This window comes from Bufo gargarizans, chromosome 1 (assembly GCF_014858855.1).
Source record: "Bufo gargarizans isolate SCDJY-AF-19 chromosome 1, ASM1485885v1, whole genome shotgun sequence".
In the NCBI taxonomy this organism is placed as follows: Eukaryota; Metazoa; Chordata; class Amphibia; order Anura; family Bufonidae; genus Bufo; species Bufo gargarizans.
The window spans coordinates 544,843,016-544,867,068 of NC_058080.1; positions in this window are offsets into that span (position 1 = coordinate 544,843,016).

A 24,053-nucleotide genomic window follows, 5' to 3' on the forward strand; every position below is an offset into this window, starting at 1 on the left:
AGACTGGAGAAAATGGTTGGCATGGCAGAACCTTAAAAATGGCCTTATATGCAGTTAGAGTGCTCCAATATATTCGCAATTGCGCTAATCGGCACTAATGATGCGAATATTTTGGCACAATATGTGAAACTTCACATTCGACCAGGTTTGACTATATATTACTGATTGGTACAATATGTATTGTTGTGACATCACAGCACTGTGTCTGTAGCATGTATGTATGGACAGCAGAACCAGCTACACTATATCAGGATATAACCTACACTGACTATCTCCCACTAACTATCTGTATTATATATATAAGCTAACTATCTAATGTAATGACACAGCAAAGCACAGAGCACAGCAACGACGCTGTTCTCTCTCTCAGAACTGCATAAAAATTATTTTGTTCCAAAAAAATTGCAGAAAGTGGCTGCTTGGGAGGTTCTTATATAGTAAGGGGTAGGCAACTTTCCTATTGGTTGCTAGGGATGTTGCTAAGCTCAGACAAAGACATTGCTGCCTTCTCATTGGCCCACAAGCAAGAAGCAGGGAGGGATCATGGGTTGAGATGAAAAAAAATCTAGAATATTCGAAAATACGAATATATATCACTATATTCAAAATCTTAGCGAATCTCAAAGTGCTGATATTCGCAATTATTATTTGTGATTCAAATATTCGCGCCCAACACTAATATTCAAAAACTCTGATGTACACAGATCCATAGAAATGAATAAGTCAGGATTCAGTGTGGGTGCAATGTGTTCAATTCATGCACCCGTACAGAAAACTCGTGTGAAAGGGGCGGTCCGCAAATCGCAGATACCAGCCGAGTGCATGCCACCATTTTATTTTTTTTACTCCTGCTGAAATGTCTCATCCTTGTCCGCAAAACAGACAAGAATAGGAAATGTTTTATTTTATTTTTTCAGCTGCTGCGGAATGGATTTACGGATACTAGCAGCACACAGGTGTGCATTCTGCATCTTTTACGTCCCCATTGAGATTAATGGGTCCACATCCGATCTGCCAAAAATGTGGATCGGATGCGACCAAAACTACGGCTGTGTGCATGAGCTGTTATGGAGATAGTGTAGCACTGTTTCTATGAACACTCTGCCCGCTGCATGAGATCGGTGTTCTGATCTCAGTCCGTAATAACTGAGATGGGATACCCATTTAATTCCTGCTATGCATCTCATTTTGGGTGGGTTCACACACAGGTTCAATAAAAACAGCTTCAGATGTTAGCTGAAAATATTCTGGAAATATGAAACGCAGGCCACACAAAGATTTTATTCTGTTATTAGTCTTTTTGTTAATACCGGTAAGTTGGATATATGGATTTCCAACAGTGGTTTGAAAACACAGGTGTTGAAAGTTCTGGAGGCGAAGTTTCTGGCAGAAAAAAAAAAACTGTATTCACACAATTGTTTAGAAAAAAAAATAGAAAACACACCGAAACACCATCCTATGTGGTGTTTTTTTTATATTGAATAAAAATTGCCAGAGCAAAATCATGTGTGTAGGGGCACTAGGGCTCCTTTCACACGAGCGAGTTTTCCGCGCGGGTGCAATGCGTGACGTGAATGCATTGCACCCGCACTGAATCCGGACCCATTCATTTCTATGGGGCTGTGCACACGAGCAGTGATTTTCACGCATCACTTGTGCGTTGCGTGAAAATCCCAGCATATTCTTTATTCTGCGTTTTTCACACAATGCAGGCCCCATAGAAGTGAATTGGGGTGCGTGAAAATCGCAAGCATCTGCAAGCAAGTGCGGATGCAGTGCGATTTTCACGCACAGTTGCTAGGAGATAATCGGGATGGGGACTCTATCATTATTATTTTCCCTTATAACATGGTTATAAGGGAAAATAATAGCATTCTTAATACAGAATGCATAGTACAATAGGGCTGGAGGGGTTAAAAAAAATAAAAAATGATATAAGTCACCTTAATCCACTTGATCGCGCATTCCGGCTTCTCTTCTGTCTTCTTCTTTGCTGTGCACAGGAAAAGGACCTTTGATGGCGTCACTGCACTCATCACATGGTCCGTCACATGATCTATCACCATGGTAAAGGATCATGTGACGGATTATGTGATGAGCGCAGTGACGTCATCAAAGGTCCTATTCCTCAAAGAAAAAGGCAGAAGAGAAGCCGGGCTGCGCGATCAAGTGGATTAAGGTGAGTTAAATTTTTTTTAATTTTTTTAACCCCTCCAGCCCTATTGTACTATGCTTTCTGTATTAAGAATGCTATTATTTTCCCTTATAACCATGTTATAAGGGAAAATAATAAAATCTACACAACACCTAACCCAAACCCGAACTTCTGTGAAGAAGTACGGGTTCGGGTCTGGGTACCAAACATGCAGATTTTTCTCACGCGTGTGCAAAACGCATTACAATGTTTTGCACCCGTGCTGAAAAACGCAAACATGGAACGCAATCGCTGTGAAAACTGACTTGTTTCAGTGTAAAAATCGCACCATTTTCCCTGAACGCATCCGGCCCCAATCCACAACGCCCGTGTGAAAGGGGCCTAAGGCTCAGTTCACATCACTGTTTAGCTTTCCATTCTTCTGACCTGTCAGAAGAACAAAAAACATAATGGATCCGTTATTTTGAGCATCAGTTTTGATCCGTTTGTGTCATTTCCATCACAGATCAGTTATTGTGGAATGGAGAAAAAGTCCTGCATGCAGTCAGTACTTTTTCTTCCATCAAAAATAACTGATCTGTGATGGAAATAACACAAACAGATTAAGGCTACTTTCACACTAGCGTTCGTCGGTCCGCTCGTGAGCTCCGTTTGAAGGGGCTCACGAGCGGACCCGAACGAAGCCGTCCAGCCCTGATGCAGTCTGAATGGAGCGGATCCGCTCAGACTGCATCAGTCTGGCGGCGTTCAGCCTCCGCTCCGCTCGCCTCCGCACGGACAGGCGGACAGCTGAACGCTGCTTGCAGCGTTCGGGTGTCCGCCTGGCTGTGCGGAGGCGTGCGGATCCGTCCAGACTTACAATGTAAGTCAATGGGGACGGATCCGTTTGAAGATGCCACAATATGGCTCAATCTTCAGGCGGATCCGTCCCCCATTGACTTTACATTGAAAGTCTGGACGGATCCGTACGAGGCTATTTTCACACTTAGCTGTTATATGCTAAAATAATGCAGACGGATCCGTTCTGAACGGAGCCTCCGTCTGCATTATTATGATCGGATCCGTTCAGAAAGTAGCCTAAAACTTATGCTCAAAAAAAAAAAAAATAGGCATCAGTTATTTTAAGTGCAAACTGATGCTCAAAATAAAGGTTTAGAATGCTGGCTGAGGGGGCGTGGCTTGCTGGCTGAGTAAGATGGCTGCGTGAGGTCAGAGCTCCGGCGTGCTCCTGCTCAACTACCCAGCGACAGCGGTATAACGGACTTTATATTCCGTGACTGAGTCTATGCGGAAATGGAAAGCGGAAATGACCAGGGGCATGAGGTCAGCGAAGAAACAGGGGAAGCTGGACGCCTTCATGGAAAAGGGAACCCCTCCTGGAGATATTCCCTCATCTCCACTGCTGCCTTTATCACCCCAACATCGCAATCCGGAAGAGGTAGAGGCCCGGAATATGACCAGACGTGAGTCGGTGGTAAACTCACTATCGGGTTTACATCCATCTGGAGCGGCACGCTCTCAAACCAGGTGTGAAAGGTCAGGAGAACCTCGTGGTCCGCAGATGGAGGCGGAGAGCTCCCAGAGGTATGTCAGCTGTCTGACTTCACCGTCAGAGCCGCTTGGAGCGGGATGGATACAAGCAAGAGTACAGCTTGACGGGGAAACTCTAACCCCAATGCATGAGGTGAGCGAGGTGATTGATTATACTACCCAAACAATTCAGGCGATCCCTACTGATGATAAACCTGCATCAGGTAACCTTTTAAAAGACATGCTGGTCCTCTTTAGCAACTCTATGCATAAAGATTTAAGTTCCCTGGTTCGCCCGTTGCAGATGGCGGTGGTAGAGGTGGGGAGCAGGGTGGATTCTATCGAATTGAGGATGGAGGATTACGCTGTATCTTATAACCAACTTAAAGAGGCTCACAGCGATATGAAGGGGGAAATAGCGTGGCTTAAGGCTAAGGTAGTTGATCTAGAAGATAGATCACGCCGGAATAACCTCAAATTCCGAGGGATCCCTGAAGAAATCGCATTAAAAGATCTGACTCCCTACCTACAAAACATAATGAAAATCCTGACTCCTGACCTCACCCCACAGGACTTGACCCTAGATAGAGCACATAGGGTGATGAGACCTAAGTATCTCCCTAGCTCATTACCGAGGGATACTGTGGTACGGATTAACTTTTTTCATGTTAAAGAAGTGCTATTAGCAGCATCCAGAAAATTAGGTACTTTGCCTCCCCCGTACCATCAGATTAAGATTTTTGCGGACGTATCTGCTACCACCTTGCAACAGCGCCGTCAGCTGGGTGCGTTTACCGCTGCGTTGCGACGGAATAATATTCCTTATAGATGGGGATTTCCGACCAGAGTCCTGATCCATCACCAGGGAACTGTACATGTCGTAATTTCCATGAAGTCCGGGAAGCAGTTGTTAGACTCTTGGAATATCAAGATGGAAATCCCGGATAAAAGCCCACTTACTCCCCTGGACTCTGAATGGCATTTAGTGACCCAGGAGAAAAGGCCCCATAGTTGAGGGGGTCCAGGGGAATTTAGCAGGGTAGAGGGTGTGGGGGCAACGCCGAGCAGCCTTTTCTGGCCATGAGCCGAAATATATGTCCCTTCAAAGGATTAACGGCATTATATGCCGGGTTTTTGTTTGTCTTAAAATAATTATGTTTTATGTTGTTGTTCTCCTTTTTTTTTTCCTTTTTATGCAGAATTGTCTGTGATTTATGTATTGTTTCGCAGTGCAAAGATGAGATACATTGTTTACAGGCTTTAATATGGCAGAGACCTGATTCGGTGGGGGTTCAATCCCTCCACAGCATGGACCCATGGACAGATGGTTCATAAAATCGTTGCAATAAATGTGAAGGGTCTAAACAGCCCGTTTAAGAGGTCCATGCTGTGGAGGGAAGTAGAGACCATGAAAGGGGATATAGTCTGCGCAACCGAGACACATCTCCTGAAGGAGGATGCATTCAGACTTAAAAGTGCTCACTTTCCACATGTTTTCCATTCTCATTATACGAAAAAACAGAGAGGTGTGATGGTAGCAATTAGGGATTCGGTTGTATTCCAACTGCTTGAATCCATGGTTGACCAAAATGGGCGATACATTATCATGGTGGCATCCGTAAATAGCGTGATTTACACCATGGTATTTGTATACGCTCCGAATAGGCACCAGTTGCGTTTCTTACGTAATTTGGTGACTAAGGTGAATATGATTAGGAGGGGTTTGATCCTCTGGTGTGGAGACTTCAATTAAATATTGGATCCAGCTATGGATTCGCCAACAGGGGTTGGTGGGTCCATTCGGGGTCTCAACTCCCTCTTATTGAGAGAGGATCTTTATGATGTTTATGGTCAGGGCTAGGACAACGTCGGCGCACGCAGAGACACCTGCCCTGAACATAGTGGCTGAATTGTGCCGGGAGCCACGGCGCGGGTACACCAGTGAAAAAAGGGGGCATACCTGAAGGGAGTTTAGAGAAAAAGGGCGGGAGGGAGGGGCGTGAGGCTCGGGCGCCTGGCTGAGCGGCAGGTGGGGGGATAAATAGCCAGACGCCCCTCCCACAAATGCAGGCTGTTAACAGCCTTATTATTTATGGTCAGGGCTAGGACAACGTCGGCGCACGCAGAGACACCTGCCCTGAACATAGTGGCTGAATTGTGCCGGGAGCCACGGCGCGGGTACACCAGTGAAAAAAGGGGGCAAAAAACATCAGTTAGGTACAACACTTTTTGCAAACTGCAAAGCCAGTGATCGAAAGGCACGAGATAACTCTACTCGAGGATTGTGTATATACCTAGTGAAGCAGGAGGGCCGCCACCGCCCCATGGACCGGATGACATGAGCTGGCACCTGATGCCGAGAAGCAGCGTAGTCTGCCCCTAGCGACATGAGTGGCCCGAATTTACCTTGGGGTCCTAGCCTAGACCCTGGGCGAGGGCACGGATGAAAGATATAAACTGAGGGTGCTGAGAAGCTTGCCTGCGTGTGGCAGGAGCGGGCTATCTGGTGATGAACCTTGGATGAGGGCTAGCAGTTGATGCAGCACCTGAACTGGGCACCAATCGTTCAGCGTGGGATAGAATTTACCTCGGAAGGGGGCCCCGTCTGAATGGTTTTGGTGGAAGGTAGCAGGGGAGTGTAATGGCCCTGGCCCCATAACAGATGCTGCTTCAGAGGATGGTTATGGCGATTTGAACCCGCCAGAACCTCACCGGGCCGGAGGAATCCATAAAAGGTGAGATACATGGCCGCTTTCAAAATCAGGTTAGTGAAGGGCCCAAAAAGGATTACCATCCAATGACGAAAAAAGATCCCTGAACAATTTACCGGAAACAGGTTGCCTATGGCTCACGGACCCCTTCCCCTCCTTTTGAATACCCCGAAGGGTGGCTTTAGAAAACGAAGACAGAACCTGGGCGATCCGGGAACGCTGACCACCTGGGCGAAGCGGGAACGCTGACCACCTGGGCGAAGCGGGAACGCTGACCACCTGGGCGAAGCGGGAACGCTGACCACCTGGGCGATCCAGGGACGCTGACCACCTGGGCGATCCAGGGACGCTGACCACCTGGGCGATCCAGGGACGCTGACCACCTGGGCGATCCAGGGACGCTGACCACCTGGGCGATCCAGGGACGCTGACCACCTGGGCGATCCAGGGACGCTGACCACCTGGGCGATCCAGGGACGCTGACCACCTGGGCGATCCAGGGACGCTGACCACCTGGGCGATCCAGGGACGCTGACCACCTGAGCGATCCAGGGACGCTGACAACCTGGGCGATCAAGGGACCCTGACAACCTGGGCGATCCAGGGACGCTGACAACCTGGGCGATCCAGGGACACTGACATTTAAACGAAGACAGAACCTGGGCGATCCAGGGATGCTAACCACCTGGGCAACCCAGGGACACTGACAACCTGGGCGATCCAGGGACCCTGACAACCTGGGCGATCCAGGGACCCTGACAACCTGGGCGATCCAGGGACACTGACAACCTGGGCGATCCAGGGACACTGACATTTAAACGAAGACAGAACCTGGGCGATCCAGGGATGCTAACCACCTGGGCAACCCAGGGACGCTGACCACCTGGGCGATCCAGGGACGCTGACCACCTGGGCGATCCAGGGACGCTGACCACCTGGGCGATCCAGGGACGCTGACCACCTGGGCGATCCAGGGACGCTGACCACCTGGGCGATCCAGGGACGCTGACCACCTGGGCGATCCAGGGACGCTGACCACCTGGGCGATCCAGGGACGCTGACCACCTGGGCGATCCAGGGACGCTGATCACCTGGGCGATCCAGGGACGCTGACAACCTGGGCGATCCAGGGACCCTGACAACCTGGGCGATCCAGGGACTCTGACAACCTGGGCGATCCAGAGAAGCTGACAACCTGAGCGATCCAGGGACACTGACAACCTGGGCGACCCAGGGACCCTGACAACCTGGGCGACCCAGGGACGCTGACCACCTGGGCGATCCAGAGAAGCTGACAACCTGAGCGATCCAGGGACGCTGACAACCTGGGCGACCCAGGGACGATGACCACCTGGGCGATCCAGAGAAGCTGACAACCTGAGCGATCCAGGGACACTGACAACCTGGGCGATCCAGGGACACTGACATTTAAACGAAGACAGAACCTGGGCGATCCAGGGATGCTAACCACCTGGGCGACCCAGGGATGCTAACCACCTGGGCGACCCAGGGACGCTGACCACCTGGGCGATCCAGAGAAGCTGACAACCTGGGCGATCCAGGGACCCTGACAACCTGGGCGATCCAGGGACCCCGACAACCTGGGTGATCCAGGGACCCCGACAACCTGGGTGATCCAGGGACCCTGACAACCTGAGCGATCCAGGGACACTGATAACCTGAGCGATCCAGGGAACCTGACAACCCGGGCGAACCAGGGACCCCGACAACCTGGGTGATCCAGGAACATTGACAACCTGGGCGATCCGGGAGGCACTGAGATCCCGGGGGGGGGCCAGGGGACCCCGGCCATACGTAAAGACCAGGAGACAGAAGCAGATTGAACCAGAAAACGATAAACCACTGATTTCTGAGACCGTAAAGTGAAAACACGTAAGTCGCTAATTCTGGTATTGTGATGCAAGGCAGATAAACTTAAAATTAAACGTACAGAGCCCCAACTAATTTGGCAGGGGACCCAAAACTGCGCCCCCCCCCTGACAGCGGGAGGGCAACCTGCATCCCAAAACCAGAATTAATAGATATGCCAAGATAGCATGGTTATAAGTGAAATCAACCTATGACACCCTTTTTTAACACAATAGGCTCTCATGCCGAGCCGGCATGTGACCGGCAGTTCCCTGACTAGAACGCCGCTCCCCCAACCCCGCCGCCCGCACTCGTGCGAGCGCAACATGCTGGGGGGAGCGGCAATCAAGCGTGCACCAGCCGGGGGCAGGGAACCAGGTCGGGTGCGAGACGCAGCTAGCACGGAGCCAGCTGAGCCTCGATCACCCGGCAGGCTGGCGTGCTGCGATCCGGATGTCGGCGGAGCGTGAGGCCAATAAAGGTGAGTAAAATGCCCATCGGACCAACAACCTACCTGGTAGGACACGAACGGATTTGGAAGCACGGCTCCAAAACCCCAAATGCTAAAGTTGGAGCTAATGAAAGGAAAATGACCCTGAGTAGAACCGAAGTTTGCCGCCCTGCCTTGCTAATCAACTATAAACTGACTTACCAGAGAGCGCCTCGGAATTGCCTGGCCGAAAACGTAGAGAACGTACAACTAAAAGCCAATCTAAAGGGAAGAACAACACAACGTCAGAATTAAAAGAATATATACGAACCCCCTGAAGAACCGGGAGACACAGACAACCTGGGCGAACCAGGGACGAAGACAACCTGGGCGATCCAGGAACAGAGACAACCTGGGCGATCCAGGGACAGAGACAACCTGGGCGATCCAGGGACAGAGACAACCTGGGCGATCCAGGGACAGAGACAACCTGGGCGATCCAGGGACAGAGACAACCTGGGCGATCCAGGGACAGAGACAACCTGGGCGATCCAGGGACAGAGACAACCTGGGCGATCCAGGGACAGAGACAACCTGGGCGATCCAGGGACAGAGACAACCTGGGCGATCCAGGGACAGAGACAACCTGGGCGATCCAGGGACAGAGACAACCTGGGCGATCCAGGGACATTGACAACCTGGGCGATCCAGGGACATTGACAACCTGGGCGATCCAGGGACATTGACAACCTGGGCGATCCAGGGACATTGACAACCTGGGCGATCCAGGGACATTGACAACCTGGGCGATCCAGGGACATTGACAACCTGGGCGATCCAGGGACATTGACACCCTGGGCGATCCAGGGACATTGACAACCTGGGCGATCCAGGGACATTGACACCCTGGGCGATCCAGGGACATAGACAACCTGGGCGATCCAGGGACAGAGACAGCCTGGGCGATCCAGGGACATTGACAGCCTGGGCGATCCAGGGACATTGACAGCCTGGGCGATCCAGGGACATTGACAACCTGGGCGATCCAGGGACATTGACAACCTGGGCGATCCAGGGACATTGACAACCTGGGCGATCCAGGGACATTGACAACCTGGGCGATCCAGGGACATTGACAACCTGGGCGATCCAGGGACATTGACAACCTGGGCGATCCAGGGACATTGACACCCTGGGCGATCCAGGGACATTGACACCCTGGGCGATCCAGGGACATTGACACCCTGGGCGATCCAGGGACATAGACAACCTGGGCGATCCAGGGACATAGACAACCGAGACAGACGCACAATGCGACTGAAACAAACTCGCTGACTTGAAACAGTAAAGTGAAAACTTCCCCTCAACTAGACCGCAAATTCTGGCATTATGATGCTGTAGGGTTTGAAAACTGTTAAATATGCAAGAATTATTATATGTATTTATATATTTATATATATATATATATATTTTTTTATTATATTTAAACTCCCCCTCTCTTCTTTTTTTTTTTTTTTAAATAGCCAGCCTGCATCGCTGCTCTGAAAACGGGCACACGCATGGTGTGTTAAACCCGCCGGTAACCTGCTGGAGGGGTTAGGGAGCATGAATGAAGCAATGCCCCCCCCTGAACGCAGGAGTACCCCTGCACCATAACACCGGAATTTGACAACCCTTGCTGTGCTGGAAGCACTGCTTCAACAATCTCAAATATAGCCTCGCCCTGACTCTACCACTGGCCCTTTAAATCCTTCATGACCCTTATCCGATAACTCTAAAGGATTTAAATGCAGCCTTATGGAAAAATACAGATGACATACGGTGATACCACGGCATACTCATCACCGCTACATCTAGCTGGGTTAGGCACCCTCCAGAACCATCTACCTCCCGTGTACTCCCATCATATGCTTTCTCCCCTGGTAATCTGGTGGGGTAGCAAAGTGGCCCCCCTCCGGACCTGACTCCTGGACACCGATGAGACGGAAGAGCACAAGCTAGGACACCGCTCCCCCGACCCAGCCGCCTGTAACTGCGTGGGCGGAACGTACTGGGGGAGAGCGGCATCCCGACCGCGCCACCCCCGAAGCCAGATACCAGGCCGGACGTAAAGTAAAGCTGGAGCGGGGACGCTGTACCCCGATTACCTGACAGGCTGGCAGCGAAGCTGACGTCGGCGGCACGTGACCACGGTAACCCAGAAGTGACGACACTGAAGGAGGGAGCGTGAAGCCGCAGTGATGCGTGAGGCTCGGGCGCCTGGCTGAGCGGCAGGTGGGGGGATAAATAGCCAGACGCCCCTCCCACAAATGCAGGCTGTTAACAGCCTTATTATTTGGAGGTTTCATCATGGGGGAGAAAAGCATTTTTTTCAAATGTCCACCAAACATATTCTAGGATTGACTTTTTCCTGGTAGATCGCCACTTGTTAAACATAGCAGTATGTTCATCCATAGGGATGATTACATGGTCTGACCATGCGCCTGTTACTTTGACAATTGGCGAGGACTCTAATAGACCCCCATGCTTTCTTTGGCGTGATAATATCCATTTACTGGAGCACCCTAAACATAGATCAACATTGCAGGAGGGTTTAAAGGAATTTTTTCGCACTAATGAGGGATCAGTGTCTAACCCTTTCTCTCTCTGGAATGCCCACAAGGCCTATATGAGAGGTCTGCATATTAAAATTGGATGTACAGCAAAGAAGGAGAGAGAGGAACGGACAACCGCCTTGACCCTACAGATTAGGTCCCTGGAGTCTAGTAACAAAAGGAATCCCACCGCCATTATAGGAACTAGGTTGCAGAATTTACGCCTCCAATTGAAGGAGCATTTACTTTATAGATATGAGAATGATCTAAAAAAGACCCGTGCACTATATTATGCACAAGATAATAAATCAGGGAAATTATTAGCACATAGATTGAAGGAGAGAACTACTAAAAACAAAATCCCATATATAACGTCAAAAATTACGAATAAAAAGATCATTGATCCACAAGGTATAGCGAATTCCTTTCGGAGTTTCTATAAAACCCTCTATAATTTAGAATCCCTTCCGGATATGTCTTCTGTAAATTCGGTGGCCATAGATCAGTTTCTAGACTCCATTGACCTTCCGAATCTTACTGAGGCCCAGTTAGGGAAATTAAACTCCCCAATGACAGAGCAGGAAATTCTAGACATTATTACAACATTACCGAATAATAAAGCACCAGGGCCAGACGGCTTTTCAAATTCATATTATAAGTTATTCCAAAAAGAACTTTCCCCTTATCTATGTCAGTTTTTGGGGAAATGGTGAGTACCGGTCGTCCTCCAAAAGAGATGCTGGAGGCGAGGATAGTCACCATTCCAAAAACTGATCTTCTTTCGGATGACGTAAGGGATTATCGTCCGATATCACTGTTAAATACAGATGCAAAAATTTATGCAAAAGTGTTGGCAAGTCGTCTGGCTCCCTGTATTACTACTCTTGTCCATACGGACCAGGTTGGATTCGTAAGAGGTAGGCAGTTGCAGGATAATACTAGGCGGACATTAAATATTCTGGACTACGTCCAGAGAGGGAAAATTCCAACGCTTTTGGTTACCCTAGACGCCGAGAAGGCGTTTGACCGCATTAATTGGCGGTTCGCCTTCTCGGTGCTGGGGAAGATGGGATTTACGGGGGCAATCCTGGCGGCTATCAGGGCACTTTATACTCAACCAAGTGCCAGAGTGTGGGTCAATGGGGCACTCTCTGACCCCTTTAATATTAGTAATGGTACCCGCCAGGGTTGCCCCCTGTCCCCTCTGATATTTGTTCTGACTATAGAGCCTCTGGCTCAGGCCCTTCGCCAATGTCCTGATGTGAAGGGAGTTGATATAGGGGGTACGGAACATAAAATCAGTCTATATGCAGACGATATCATTTTGACGTTGTCAAATCCTCAAATCTCTTTAATAACTGCCATTGATGTCATAACCCGATTCGGAGATATCTCGTTCTATAAATTGAATGCTCTTAAATCTCAGGCTCTCCCAATAAATATCCCTTCTGTACAGATAAAGAAGTTGAAGGATACCTTTGATTTAGATTGGCAAAACAACCAAATTGATTATCTGGGGATAAAGCTTACAGCATCATTTAAGAAGTTATTTGTAGTAAATTATGTCCCATTATTAAAGCTTTTGGAGAAGGAGCTCGATAATCTGACTAAATATGAGGTGTCTTGGGTAGGTCGTATCGCATCATTTCAGATGTTTACCCTCCCAAAACTCCTGTATATATTTAAGACATTACCTATTATCCCCCAAAGCAGTTTTTTTCAGAAGTGCTCCAAACTGATTAATGCTTTAATTTGGAAACGACATAAACCAAGAATAGCAACTTCAATAATGCAGAGACCTAAACTTCGGGGGGGATTGGGTCTTCCGAATATTCATGAGTACTCGCAGGTATCACAGTTAAGGGAATGGTGGGTAGGTAATTATGCGAAACAGTGGGTACATATAGAAGCAATATTATCACCTGGTAATAATTTAAAAACTCTTTTGCTCGCAGCTCTTCACCCGGCATTTAATTGGCCACCTCTCCCGATGTTAGTACACATGGCTTTGAAAAGTTGGGTCCGATTCCATGGATTGTGTACTCTGGAGTCTGGATCCTTTCCGCCCAGCGCCCCAGTAACTATTCTTAACTTTCTTATCCCGAATATTTCAGTGTTGTCCTGGGCGCGGGGCGGATTGGACCTTCTCTCCAAATTATTTACTTCGGACACCCTCCGCCCCTTTGAACACCTTCATGAGCAGTTCCTGATCCCACACTCAGATTTTTATAAATATTTGTGTATTAGACATTTTTTTACAGCTAATCGTCCGTTTAATCTGGTGTGCAATCGGGAGGTGTTTAGTCTGTGGTTATTGGCTCCGCCACAGTGTACACGACTGCGGCCTTTGTATATGATGATGGGGGATAAGGGATTATTTGTTAAAACGACTCCGCTGCTTACATGGGAAAGGGATTTGGGGTTGGTGTTCACGGATGAACAGTGGTCGGCAGCCTTTTCCTGTATAAAAAAAAATATTAGATGTGCTTCGCACTATGAGTCTTTGATGAAGACCACACTAAGGTGGTACTATACACCAGATCGCCTGAGTCATATATTTCCGGACCTTTCGTGTTTATGTTGGCGGGGATGTGGCAATAGGGGCACATTGTATCACATTTTATGGTCTTGTCCGAGGCTGCGAGATATTTGGAGGGCTACATTCTCTCATGCCTCGGATTTACTGGGTTCCCAGCTTCCGCCATCCCCCTCACTGGCCCTTTTATGGACTGACCTGGCTGGGATACCATGCGAGGGGAGGGTGGTACTGGGACACCTTTTTCTTTCAACCAAATTGGCCATAGTCAAAAATTGGAAATCACAGTATGTTCCTTGCCTAACGGAGGTTATCCGAAGGCTAAATTCTACTTATATATATGAGCGTGTGTTGGCGGGAGCTGACGACGCGGCCGTAAGGTCGAGAGGGAATGGAGCATATGGAGAGCTTCACCGCTCGCTGCACCATCCCCTGTTTGATATACTTAAGTATAATTTACTTGTATAGTTAAGGTCCTGTACACGAGAGTATATTTGATAAAACTATGCCTGTGCAAATATACCCTAACGATTGCACTGTATGTTTGTTCGTTTTTTTCCTTTGCTTTTGTTCTTTTTATGTTTTATGTTTTCTTTATGATGTACTGTTAGTCATTTCTGTTGTCTTGTATCTCAATGTGGTATGTATATTGGCTACCAGTGTTGCTAACGTGATTATGTATGGTGCTAACTATGTAGCCATCTGTGTCTTCTTTTTAAGACCAACAATGTATGTCTTTTCTTAAAATTAATAAAAAAGTATTAAACGAAACAAACGCAGCACACCAAAAAAAAAAAAAAAAATAAAGGATCCATTTTTTGTTTTTCGGATCAGAGGAACTGAAAGCTAAACGATGACGTTTTTGACATGTTGTGTCCAGTAGTTGTCCTGCATTCCTCATCCTCCTTTAAATACCGTACAGTTTCGGCGGCGTATATGATGCATAGAACATATGGATGGTAGAAACATGTAGGTTGTATGGTATGGTTTGCATATATATGTGTAAAATAATATTTATTTTAATTCTATATTGAAAATCTGTTGTGATACAGGCACCAGCTTGAACACTTTCATAAAGTGTGGAGGGGGTGTCCTGGAACACAATAGCTTTGCGGTTTTCTGAATTACACCAAATAATACTGCCACTTTCAACAAATGGTTCGCTGGCATGGCAACACGCTGCAGGAAAAAAAACTGTCACATGAGGGAAAGAAAAGCAGCCTCCTCTTCTGTAGATGGATTAACTCTCTAGCGCTCTATCCTTTACTTAATAGCACAGAGCCATAGAGCGGTGGCTTTTCCGGACCTCACTGGGTTACAAGTCTTTGTTGCTAGAGGCTGGAGCACGGCACTTGTTGCTGTGGCAGCGCCATGTCCTTGGATACAGCAGCTGCATCAGGGAATTGTCTACATTCAGAGGTGCTTTTTTTTTTGTTTGTTTTTTATTTTATTATTTGCACAAAACAAGGTGTGAAGTGGATGGAAAGAGGGAGATTACGTTTACCGTTCAATGAAACCTGACCGCCGATCGCCGCGTTTTTTTAATGTTCAAAACCCATGCAGATAATGCAGCGAAGCCAGAAAGTGGCATCAGAGCTTGATTACATACAAGATAAAGGAAACAGGTGGCTGGCGACAGATTGGCTGAAGAAACTGCAGTGGGAAGCAAATCTGTTGGTATAGAAACCAAGTATACATCAAAGCGAACCTGATATTCTGCTTTCTAATTTGTAAAATCGGGATAATTAACTATGAAAACCTCTAGGCCTACATGTGCAAGCTTTCCAGCCTGGGGCAGCGGTATTTTAGGAATAATGAGCGTCCACATTTAGGCCTCTTTCACACGGACGAGTTCTCCGTCCAGACGCAATGCGTGAAGCAAACGCATAGCATCTAGACTGAATCCTGACCCATTTATTTCAATGGTTCTGTGCACATGAGAATTGTTTTTCACGCATCATTTCTGCGTTCAGGAAAAATTGCAGCATGTTGCATGTTCTATTTTCTGGCTCCATAAATGGGGCTTGCGTGAAAAACGCATTCCATCCGGATGCAATGCGTTTTTCACTGATGGTTTCTAGGAGAGTTAGATTGTTATTCTTCAGGGTTTTTTTCCATGCGTGTGAAAAACACATCCTAAGGCTCCATTCACACGTCCGCAATTGTGGCCCACATCCGTTCCGCAATTGTGCGGTACAGGTGTGGACCCATTTATTCTCTATGGGGACGGAAAGGATGCGGAAAGCACACAGTGTGCTGTCCGCATCGACATTTCCGGAGCGCACCGCCAATTGCGGACAAGAATAGGCATTTCTATGAGGGTGCTGGCCGGGGGTATTGCAGATCCGCAATACACTACGGACGTTTGAATGGACCCTAAACTGATTGCACCCTCATGGAAAAAACTGAAACACTTAGGTCCCTTTCACACGAGCGAGTTTTCCGTGCGGGTGCAATGCGTGACGTGAACGCACAGCACCCGCACTGAATCCTGACCCATTCATTTCAATGGGTCTGTCTACATGAGCGTTGTTTTTCACGTGTTGCGTGAAAATCGCAGCATGTTCTATATTCTGCGTTTTTCACGCAGCCCTGGCCCCATAGAAGTGAATGGGGCTGTGTGAAAAATGCATTGCATCCGCAAGCAAGTGCGGGTGCGATGCGTTTTTCACTGATGGTTGCTAAGAGATGTTGTTTGTAAACATTCCGTTTTTTAACACGCGCGTGAAAAACGCATCAAAACGCATTGCACCCGCGCGGAAAAAACTGAACAGCTAAACGCAATCGCAGACAAAACTGACTGAACTTGCTGCAAAATAGTGCGAGTTTCACTGAACGCAGTCTGAACGCATCCGGCCCCAATCCGCAACGCCCGTGTCAAACCAGCCTTAACGCAATCACAGACAAAACTGACAGAAATTGCGTATTGTTTGTGTGAAAGAAGCCTTATGGTGCTGGCACATGTCGCGGCTGTGCTGCGTTTTGGATATGGCATAAAGAACACATGTGGATTTAAAAAAATGAAACAACTTACCTGCATTTATGGTGTGATTTCTTCCAGCAAGAAACTGAATTATATTAATTATAAAATAGTTACATTAATGTAATGTAACTGCTGAAACTGTCTGCCGGATCAGTGAAACGGAGGTGTGAACCTATCCTAAGGCCTCATGCACACGACCGTTGTGTGCATCCGTGGCCGTTGTGCCGTTTTCCGTTTTTTTTCGCGGACCCATTGACTTTCAATGGGTCCGTGGAAAAATCGGAAAATGCACCGTTTTGCAGCCGAGGCCGTGATCCGTGTATCCTGTCCGTCAAAAAAATATGACCTGTCCTATTTTTTTGACGGACAACGGTTCACGGACCCATTCAAGTCAATGGGTCCGTGAAAGAACACGGATGCACACAAGATTGGCATCCGTGTCCGTGATCCGTGGCCGTAGGTTGCTTTCATACAGACGGATCCGAAGATCCGTCTGCATAAAAGCTTTTTCTGATCTAAGTTTTCACTTCGTGAAAACTCATTTCCGACAGTATATTCTAACACAGAAGCGTTCCCATGGTGATGGGGACGCTTCTAGTTAGAATACACTGCAAACTTTGTACAAGACTGCCCCCTGCTGCCTGGCAGCACCCGATCTCTTACAGGGGGATATGATAGCACAATTAACCCCTTCAGGTGCGGCACCTAAAGGGGTTAATTGTACTATCATATTCCCCTGTAAGAGATCAGGGCTGCCAGGCAGCAGGGGGCAGACCCCCCCCCCCCTCCCCAGTTTGAATATCGTTGGTGGCACAGTGTGCCCCCACCATCGCCCCCCCTCCCTCTATTGTATTTAATCGTTGGTGGCACAGTGTGCCAACCACCATCGGCCCCCCTCCCTCCCTCTATTGTATTAAATCGTTGGTGGCACAGTGTGCCAACCACCATCGGCCCCCCTCCCTCCCTCCCTCTATTGTATTAAATCGTTGGTGGCACAGTGTGCCAACCACCATCGCCCCCCCCCCCCTCCCTCTATAGCAGTAACATTGGTGGCAGTGTGCGGTCTCAACAGTAGAAGATTCATACTTACCTGCTTGCTGCTGCGATGTCTGTGAACGGCCGGGAGCTCCTCCTACTGGTAAGTGACAGTTCTTTAGCAATGCGCCGCACAGACCTTTCACTTACCAGTAGGAGGAGCTCCCGGCCGGACACAGACATCGCAGCAGCAAGCAGGTAAGTATGAATCTTCTACTGTTGAGAACGCACACTGCCACCAATGTTACTGCTATAGAGGGAGGGGGGGGGGCGATGGTGGTTGGCACACTGTGCCACCAACGATTTAATACAATAGAGGGAGGGAGGGAGGGGGGCCGATGGTGGTTGGCACACTGTGCCACCAACGATTTAATACAATAGAGGGAGGGAGGGGGGGCCGATGGTGGTTGGCACACTGTGCCACCAACGATTTAATACAATAGAGGGAGGGAGGGGGGGGCGATGGTGGGGGCACATTGTGCCACCAACGATATTCAAACTGGGGAGGGGGGGGGGCTGCCCCCTGCTGCCTGGCAGCCCTGATCTCTTACAGGGGAATATGATAGTACAATTAACCCCTTTAGGTGCCGCACCTAAAGGGGTTAATTGTGCTATCATATCCCCCAGTAAGAGATCGGGTGCTGCCAGGCAGCAGGGGGCAGTCTTGTACAAAGTTTGTAGTGTATTCTAACCTGAAGCGTCCCCATCACCATGGGAACGCCTCTGTGTTAGAATATACTGTCGGATCTGAGGTTCACGAAGTAGCTCATATCCGACAGTATATTCTAACATAGAGGCGTTCCCATGGTGATGGGGACGCTTCAAGTTAAAATATACCATCGGATTGGAGAAAACTCCAATCCGATGGTATAAAAGAACTCCAGACTTTACATTGAAAGTCAATGGGGACGGATCCGTTTGAAATGGCACCATATTGTGTCAACATCAAACGGATCCGTCCCCATTGACTTGCATTGTAATTAGGACGGATCCGTTTGGCTCCGCACGGCCAGGCGGACACCAAAACGACTTTTTTTTCATGTCCGTGGATCCTCCAAAAATCAAGGAAGACCCACGGACGAAAAAACGGTCACGGATCACGGACCCCGTTTTTGCGGGCCGTGAAAAAAAACTGTCGTGTGCATGAGGCCTAAGTTGAAAGTACAGGGGCATCCCAGCAATCAGGAGCTCCCGGCCGGACACAGACATCGCAGCAGCAAGCAGGTAAGTATGAATCTTCTACTGTTGAGAACGCACACTGCCACCAATGTTACTGCTATAGAGGGAGGGGGGGAGGGGGGGGATGGTGGTTGGCACACTGTGCCACCAACGATTTAATACAATAGAGGGAGGGAGGGAGGGGGGCCGATGGTGGTTGGCACACTGTGCCACCAACGATTTAATACAATAGAGGGAGGGAGGGGGGCCGATGGTGGTTGGCACACTGTGCCACCAACGATTTAATACAATAGAGGGAGGGAGGGGGGGGGCGATGATGGGGGCACATTGTGCCACCAACGATATTCAAACTGGGGAGGGGGGGGGCTGCCCCCTGCTGCCTGGCAGCCCTGATCTCTTACAGGGGAATATGATAGTACAATTAACCCCTTTAGGTGCCGCACCTAAAGGGGTTAATTGTGCTATCATATCCCCCAGTAAGAGATCGGGTGCTGCCAGGCAGCAGGGGGCAGTCTTGTACAAAGTTTGTAGTGTATTCTAACCTGAAGCGTCCCCATCACCATGGGAACGCCTCTGTGTTAGAATATACTGTCGGATCTGAGGTTCACGAAGTAGCTCATATCCGACAGTATATTCTAACATAGAGGCGTTCCCATGGTGATGGGGACGCTTCAAGTTAAAATATACCATCGGATTGGAGAAAACTCCAATCCAATGGTATAAAAGAACTCCAGACTTTACATTGAAAGTCAATGGGGACGGATCCGTTTGAAATGGCACCATATTGTGTCAACATCAAACGGATCCGTCCCCATTGACTTGCATTGTAATTCAGGACGGATCCGTTTGGCTCCGCACGGCCAGGCGGACACCAAAACGACTTTTTTTTCATGTCCGTGGATCCTCCAAAAATCAAGGAAGACCCACGGACGAAAAAACGGTCACGGATCACGGACCCCGTTTTTGCGGGCCGTGAAAAAAAACTGTCGTGTGCATGAGGCCTAAGTTGAAAGTACAGGGGCATCCCAGCAATCAGTGGTAATGCACATGTAGTTACCATTGGACAGGCCACACTGGGTATGGGCACCCTTAGGTCTCTTTCACACAAGTCTTACAGACTCTCTCAGGGTCTGTTCAGGAAAAAAAAATTGGTGTTGTACGCAAGTTCAGTCAGTTTTGCCTGCGATTGCGTTCAGTGTTTCAGTTTTTTCCACGCATGTGAAAAAAAACTGAAGAATAAGGCCCCTTGCAGACGAGCATGAGCGGATTGTGTCTGGATGCGCTGTGGATGCGTTCAGTGAAAAATGTGCGATTTCGCAAGCAAGTTCATTCCGTTTTATATGCGATTCATTTCAGTTGTTCAGTTTTTATTGCGTGGGTGCAATGGGATTTAATGTGTTTTGCACGCGCGTGATAAAAACCTAAAGGTATACAAACAACATCTCTTAGCAACCATCTGTGAAAAAAGCATCACATCCGCTCTTGCTTGCGGATGCGATTTGATTTTTCACACAGCCCTATTCACTTCTATGTGGTCAGCGTTGCGTGAAAAGAGCAGAATATAGTCCGGGTGCTATGTTTGCTTCACGCATCGCGCCCTGAAGGAAAACTCACTGGTGTGAAAGAGGCCTTAGGCCCCTTTCACACGGGCGAGTAGTCCGCGCGGATGCGATGCGTGAGTTGAACGCATTGCACCCGCACTGAATCCAGACCCATTCATTTCTATGGGGCTGTTCACATGAGCGGTGATTTTCATGCATCACTTATGCGTTGCGTGAAAATCGCAGCATGCTCTGTTTTGTGCGTTTTTCACGTAAAGCAGGCCCCAGAGAAATGAATATGGTTGCGTGAAAATCGCAAGCATCCGCAAGCAAGTGCGGATGCGGTGCGATTTTCACGCACGGTTGCTAGGAGACGATCGGGATGGAGACCCTCTCATTATTATTTTCCCTTATAACATGGTTATAAGGGAAAATAATAGCATTCTGAATACAGAATGCATAGTACAATAATGCTGGAGGGGTTAAAAAAAATTACAAATAATTTAATTCACCTTAATCCACTTGCTCGCGTAGCTGGCATCTCTCCTGTCTCTTTCTTTGCTGATTGCAGTCAAAGGACCTGTGGTGACAGCACTCCGGTCATCACATGGTCCGTCACATGATCTTTTACCATGGTGATGGATCATGTGATGGATCATGTGATGACCGGAGTGACGTCACCACAGGTCCTGTTCCTCCACACAGCTAAGATAAAGACAGAAGGAGATGCCGGGCTGCGCGATCAAGTGGACTAAGAGTTAAATTTAGTTAAAAAAAATTTTTACCCCTCCAGCGCCCTCCCTGAATTAATCTTTAACCCCTTCAGGACCCTGCCATTTTTCACCTTAAAGGGACTCTGTCACCACTTTCTAACCCCCACTTTTAAAACTATAGTTCTGTCCATGGAGCCCCTGTGATTTCAATGGTGTTGTTATATGCGAAATCCGCAGACTCGTTTTGATAAAAAAAGCTTTTATCTAACCTGTCACTCATGAGGATAAGGTGCCCAGGGCGTTTCTCCCGGTCTGAACATGCCGCCGCCGCCGCCGCCGTTGGTGCCCAGCTCCTCCTCTGCCTTGAATTTGCGCCGCCTGAATGTCAAGAAATACGCCTCCGGCTCTCCCTCAGTCCCCCCTCCTTTTCCAAAATTTCGCGCGTGCGCACAGGCCTGTGCCTGATGCGCCCGTGCAGACTTTACGATTCAGCCTCATTGAGCGAAGTGCGCATGCGCACTTCGCTCAACCTCCCGATAACGCGAACACTGCCGCACGCGCGGGATCTTAGAAAAGAAGGAGGGGGGACTGAGGGAGAGCCGGAGGCGTATTTCTTGACATTCAGGCGGCGCAAATTCAAGGCAGAGGAGGAGCTGGGCACCAACGGCGGCGGCGGCTGGCGGCATGTTCAGACCAGGAGAAACGCCCTGGGCACCTTATCCTCATGAGTGACAGGTTAGATAAAAGCTTTTTTTATCAAAACGAGCCTGCGGATTTCGCATATAACAACACCATTGAAATCACAGGGGCTCCATGGACAGAACTATAGTTTTAAAAGTGGGGGTTAGAAAGTGGTGACAGAGTCCCTTTAAGGACCAGGCCATTTTTTGCAAATCTAACATGTGTCACTTTATGTGGTGATAACTTTAAAACGCTTTTACTTATCCAGGCCATTCTTAGATTGTTTTCTCGTCACATATTGTACTTCATGACACTGGTAAAATAGACTCAAAAAAATTAATTTTTATTTATAAAAAAATTCTACATTTACCCCAATTTTTTTTTAAATTAGCACATTTCCACATTTCGAGTTCTCTACTTTTATAATAGATAGTAATACCTCCAAAAATAGTTATTACTTTACATTCCCCATATGTCTACTTCATGTTTGGATCATTTTCTGAATGCCATTTTATTTTTTGGGGACGTTAGAAGGCTTAGAAGTTTAGAAACAAATCTTGAAATTTTTCAGAAAATTTCTAAAACCCACTTTTTCAGGACCAGTTCAGGTCTGAAGTCATTTTGTGAGGCTTACATAATAGAAACCACCCAAAAATGACCCAATTTTACAAACTACACCCATCAAGGTATTCAAAACTGATTTTACAAACTTTATTAACTCTTTAGGTGTTTCACAAGAATTAATGGAAAATAGAGATAACATTTCAAAATGTCACTTTTTGGGCAGATTTTCCATTTGAATCCTTTTTTTCTAGTTACAAAGCAAGGGTTAACAGCCAAACAAAACTCTATATTAATGCCCCCGATTCTGTTATTTTATATAAACACCCCATATGTGGTTGCAAACTGCTGTACGGGTACACGGCATGGCGCAGAAGGAAAGTGTGTCATACGGTTTTTGGAAGGCAGATTTTGCTGGACAGTTTTTTTTTTAAACCATGTCACATTTGAAGCCCCCCTGATGCACCCCTAGAGTAGAAACTCCAAAAAAGTGACCCCATTTTAGAAACTACACCCCTCAAGGTATACAAAACAGATTTTACAAACTTTAGTTAGGGGCAAATTTTTTGCGGGATGAGGTAACGGTTAGATTGGTACTATTTGGGTGGGCATATCCCTTTTTGATCGCTTGGTGTTGTACTTTTAGTGATGTAAGGTGACAAAAAAATGGTTTATTTAGCACGGTTTTTATTTTTGTATTTTAACGGTGTTCATCTGAGGGGTTAGGTCATGTGATATGTTTCTAGAGCCGGTCGATACGGACGCGGTGATACCTAATATGTAAACTTTTATTTTTTTTCCCTATTTTTTACAATTTTTTTTAACTTTTTTTGGGTAAAATTTCTTTTTTTTTTTTTACTTTAAACTTAATTTTTGGGGGGAAAACTTTATTTTTTCAACTTTTTTTACTTTGGGACTTCAACGTTTGGGGGTTTGATCCCCTTTACAATGCATTCCAATACTTCTTAACGAAAAAAGGGGGGTTGTCCAAGTGCTATTGGAACTTCTCAAAGAAAGGCTGGACAACCCCCCTTTTTTCGTTAATCCATATCCTGCTCCCAGTCCAGGTGAGAAGGCGGTCCATATCCTCATAAGGGAAGTCTCCAGACAGGTGATAGCTGCTCTGGCTACCTTTTAATAGATTCCAATACTTCTGTATCGGAATGCATTGGCTGTATGAGTAATACCGTGTGTATTACTCATACAGCTTCCTGCCTGTGAGATCCAGGAGGCTGGATCTCACAGGCTCTCCACTGGAAGGCAGCCCCAATGCCTAAGGAAGGCATCACGCTGCCTTCCATGCCATCGGGTCCCCGTCACAGCAGCACGGGGACCCGATGGCAGCGTCGATCCCCGCCCGACACCGCACGTGCCGCGGTCAGTGCTGACAACGGCACATTAAGAGTTAATGCGCTGGCATCGGTGAGTACATGGGTCTTTAAGTCCTGCAAAGAAATGATGTACATGTACGTCATGGGTCCTTAAGGGGTTAAAGGTACAGGCATGTAAAACCATATTTTGTAGGAATGATACAT